Below are 4,989 nucleotides of genomic sequence, written 5' to 3'. Positions count from 1 at the left end.
AGGGAGAGAAAGATTTCTTTTAGATGTTGCTAGTCAAAAATGGCTCTGTGTTGGTGCCATCCATTGATCACAGCAACGTATCGATGTGCGTATAACACACACGCCCCTCTGCCCGTGCTGGGTACTCTCCTTAGTATTGATACAGCCCTTCATTTAGTGTTTGCGACAGCCTGTCATGGACATCTCATAGGTGTTCTGGGAGGTAGGTTCTAATTTGCATGCCGGTCTTTCAAAACGAGGATGGTAAAACAGAGACATTCAATAACCCAAAGTCACACATAACCAGGATGTGATGTGGGGGCACCCTGGAGTCCCAGCTTCCTCCTCCCTAAGCCCCTAAGCATCCCTACCATTACCAGCACAAACCCAACCTCCCAGCCTCCCAGTCCCTGGAAGGACATGAAGAAGAGGCTTGTTTCTTCCTGGATCTCCAGCAGGGGGCGCCAATGGCTTAAATTATCTGGGTTCCGCTTGAGAAAGACCTCACCCTAAACCATTGTTCATTACTCTTGAAATAGTTCAAATGTAGGAAAGACCCAGTACACGAGGAAAATCAAGTGAATGTTCTAGTACATTTCTTGGAGGAGTCGCAAAAGGGCCTTGTTAACCAGGAGCCCAATCAACCAGGCTTACCGCTGGACTCACAACGTGGGAAAGCCTGCTCACCATTGACTTGGATACCCATGACTGTAGGGAGCGCCGTGCCCCGCTTTGTAAAGTTTGGGGGTTCAGCCTGTCCCCACTCACTGCATTGCCCCTTTGTGCTGGGAAGTTTTCTGTCTAATGCTGTTTGTCACATCCTTTAAAGGACATTTCCTCAGAGGGACGACCCCCAGATGGCCACACCTCCACCTGCACAGCTCCCAGGAGGCCAGGTCAGAAGTGCTCCTTGCAGAGAGTCTCTATGAGGGGGTCTCTGCACCCTCCCCTGAACTTCTCTACCCTTTCACTACCACAGTTAGCAATGAGTGGCCATCGTTTTCTGTTTGTTTTTTGTTTCAAGACAGGGTTTCTCTGTGTAGCCCTGGCTGTCCTGGAACTTGCTCTGTAGACCAGGCTGGCCTCGAACTCAGAGATCTGCCTGCCTTTGCCTTCCAAATCCTGCGATTGATTAAAGGCTTGTGCCACTTGGGAGCTTTTAAGGCAAATGGACCCAGTTCCTTCCGGGGTTCCAAAGGTTTCTCCAACCTTCTACATGTGGCCCTGCTACTCTGAAGAGCCCTGACGATTTTAGGGGACCCTCAGCAGTCTCTCAGTTATGGTTGATTTGTGTCCCATGAAGCCCATATGCGAGAGCCATAAGGTGACGACGGTTGTGGGCGGTGGACTTTGGGAGGTGCTGAGGTCCTGAATGAATGTGACTAGCGCCTGGTGAAAGCCTTGCCCTTCCTCTGTGAGGACCGCAGCTACATGCTCCTCATGACCAGACATGGGCATCTCACCAGATGCCAGGTCTGTTAGCGCCTTCATTTTGAACTCCCAGATGCCAGAACTCTGAACAACGTATTTCTGTTTGTAAAGAGTCTAAGTTTGTGACATTTTGTTTGCTGCGTCGGACAAAATGGATAATGACACCCCCAAAGTGATCCGTTTTCTGTGTGTCCTGTAACATGAGTAGAGACAACATTAACTCAGAAGGACATGTCCTCCTGCAGCCACCAGCCAGGGGCTAGGTTCAGAATCTAGTTCTGCCTCTGTGGGCTCACCGGCAGGCCCTGGGCAGGCTGCTAACTGGCTCTGGACCACAGCTTCCTCACTAGCGAAATGAAAACAGTGAACTCCACCCTCAGTGTGGCCGAGCCCATTCCACAAATAAGGTAAGGATTTGAGGCTTATTGCCGAGCGCACAGCAGACACTCAGTACGCCTTAGCTGCTGTATTTGTGCAGGCCAGAACTCCACAGAAAGGAACTTTGTCGTCTCTCATTGCTGAGGTCCTTACTGATGTCCCCACTGTTTCTTCTGCTTTTGACGATGACGTGACCACACTTGGGTCTTCCCCTGGGAATGTGACACCCCTGCCTTCATCCTTCCCAAGTGCAAACTCCCTCCTTCTGGGTAGCACAGGGAGTTCTGTGTCTTGGAGTCAGGTACCCACCCGGGGCACTTGTCCCTCAGAGCCAACAAGCTTGGAGGTCAGTTGAAGTTCAGCAGGGCCTCTCTTCTGACTTTACTGTTTATTGATCCGGGGCATTTGTAAATCAAAGACCCATCTTGTGGTCCCCAGAGCCAAGGCCAAGAGGGCAAGCAGACAATACACCCCTTCTCTGGAGGCCCTGTTTACCTTCCGGGAGCAGGCTGGGTGTGGCAAGAACTTCTGGGTGGCGAGAATTGCAGGGTGTGGTGAGAATGTTGGGTGTGGCTGCCCAGGCCAGACCTTGCAGAAAGCTGCCATAGCAACCAACCAGGGACCCAGTGGCCCAGGTCTGACTGTGGGGAAGGGGGTAGTGGTGTCTGCTGAGGCCTGACTCTGTGGTAGTGCAAATTCAGCCTTCGCTTCCCTCACTTGCCAAACACAATAGCACACCCCAAACTTACTCCCCTCAACATAGATGGCCCTCCGTAGCTTTTCTGTCATGTTAAAAAGCAAACGGGGGAGAGGGGGGCTTCGTGGAAGTCTCGGCATCCCCTTGGTACCCACGTTCACTATCTTTATGACCTTGGTGAACTGGCTGGGAATTCTAACTTAATTCCAATGCATTCATACAGCATTCTCGTCATCCAGGCTCGGGGCTGCGCCTGGATGCATCCAGGATCAAGGGACCAGGGACCACGGACCTCCAACTGTCCATGAGGTTATTTTGGAGACTGTAGAAGACCTGCTAGTGCTCCAGTAGAAGAGTTTGAACTGGGAGCCAGGACACGATTCCCTGCCTTGTAATCCGCTGGGTGAGACTCCTGGAATAAGACCCAGGGAGAGACGGGAATCCAGCCACTTCCAAGGCTTGCTGTGAGCATTAAAAGGGCCAGCGGGTAGACAGGGCTTAGAACAGCCCTCGCTCGCTTGGGGGAAGCCTTGGGAGTGACCCAAGCCATTCACCCTCCCCAGGTAGGGCTCAGGTGTGGCCAACTTTCAGGCCCATGAACCACATATCCCCACGACAGGTATGAACATGGCCCAACACAAAACCATAAAGTTACTTCAAACATTTTGAGATCCTTTACAATTAAAAAAAAAAAAGAAAAACCTCTATTGCACAGTTCTGGAGGCAGCTCAACACCTCTGCCCCTTGGAACCTCAGACCTTCTGGGGCTGGATAAACACCAAGAGGGTGTGAGACTCCCACTTTTCGGGGCTCCATGCTCCCCCACACCCACACCCACTGCTGCTGTCACCCAGAGGTTTGAAAGCCCTGTGTAAATGTTGATCACACGCAGCCGTCTTCCTGGGCCTGACTGTTTGAGCGGGTTGTCTGGGGGTGCTGGAAGTTGCTCCTTTGGACTCAAGCCAAAACCGAATGACTCAGTTGCATGAGAAAACAGATGGTCCAAGACTGTTCGGCAACAAGACTGGGAGTGGATCCCAGCTCTGGGGGCTTCGTTTTGGGTTTTTCTGTGGCTCTGGAAAAGATGTGAAGTACACAAGAGTACAAGTCCTCGGCGCAGCCTGCCAGTGAGGCCTGACAGTGAACTCCAGCATGGGGTAGGTGTTCTGGGGACAGTGGCCCAGAGGCCTGGCGATGGGATCAAAGGTGAGCAAGCCTGGCTTTAGAATCTTGAGGTAGGTGTGGGAGATCAGTTGGACCTGACAGACCTCCCTGGCTTTGGCGAGATTGTGCAATGGGATTCTGGAAACCTACTGCATGCCCCACAGGTTCCCAGAACAGTCTCAGACTCTTTCTGTGAGGGCCCCAGGCTCTTTTGTGGTTAGAGAGAGACTCCTAGGGCCCTGAGGGTGATGGCTTGGGTGTGGCTTGGGAGCATGAACTAGTGCCTTCTCAACCCCACCCACTCCCAAGTCCTGGAGGTATTACAGAGACCCAGGCTGGCACAGGCAGGTCTCCTAGGGAAAGGCTGCAGCCAAGTCCTACCAGAGCTGAGCCTCCAGAGGAAAGAGGTGCCTTAGGATCTAGAGGCAGAAAACACCCACCATTTCAATAAGACTCAGTCCGACAGATATTCCTAAGTGCCGATTGTGTGCTCTTCTGCCACACCTCAGGTTTATTCAATGGAGGGACAGATCGATGAAAACACAAGTATGTTGACATTTAATTTTCAACAGTCCTGTGTTCCACGAGACAGCGGTGCATGGCCTGGGCGGGGTGGAGGGGTGGGGAGCTGCTTCCGATAGCATCGTTCATGGCTTTACCTCTGAGCTCAGTGGTCTAGTGGCCCCAGAAGCAAAGCCGTGGCCAGTTAGTCGCTCACCCTCCAGTTTTCTCTCTCTGCACACAGCCCCTCCCTCCAGGGTTTATTGCTTCATCCGGCTCCATGGTGATTTTGAAAGCTCATTTTTTTTTTTTTTCAATTGAATCTGGTTTTTCCAGTTTCTCTTGGCAGAAACTCTGGTTGGCGGTAGGCTGCTGCATCCTACACAGAAGTAGAAACCATCTCTTTTTACTTTTGTGTATTTCTTTCTTGTTGGTTCATGTGTGTGTGTGTGTGTGTGTGTGTGTTTTGTTTCTGTTTTAAGACACAAATTGTCCATGAATGTGATATCTTCCTACAAAATTTAAAAGGACTATTTGGGACCATGGGAGTTTCTCTTTGCCCTTTTAACACAAGGGCTCCCTTCTTCCTCAGCTTGGTGATTCTCCCTCAGGCCACACCCGCGGCCTCTCTGTTCCTTTCTCTTTCTTTGGTGGCTTGGAGAGAAAGGAGGTGGCTGAACCTGGTTGGTGAATGCGGCAACACAGGACAAGCTCAGCTTAAACTTTTCCCTTCTCCTTCTTCTTCTTCTGTGGGCCCTGGCCCCCCATTGTGAGTGGCAGCCGCCTTGCTTGCCGACCTTGACCAGATGTCCTCCCTATTCAGATTCCCTGCCGGTTTC

This window comes from Peromyscus californicus, unplaced genomic scaffold, assembly GCF_007827085.1.
Source record: "Peromyscus californicus insignis strain IS unplaced genomic scaffold, ASM782708v3 Scaffold_13__1_contigs__length_99412109, whole genome shotgun sequence".
Classification (NCBI taxonomy): Eukaryota; Metazoa; Chordata; class Mammalia; order Rodentia; family Cricetidae; genus Peromyscus; species Peromyscus californicus.
Note: the sequence above shows the minus strand (reverse complement) of the source record.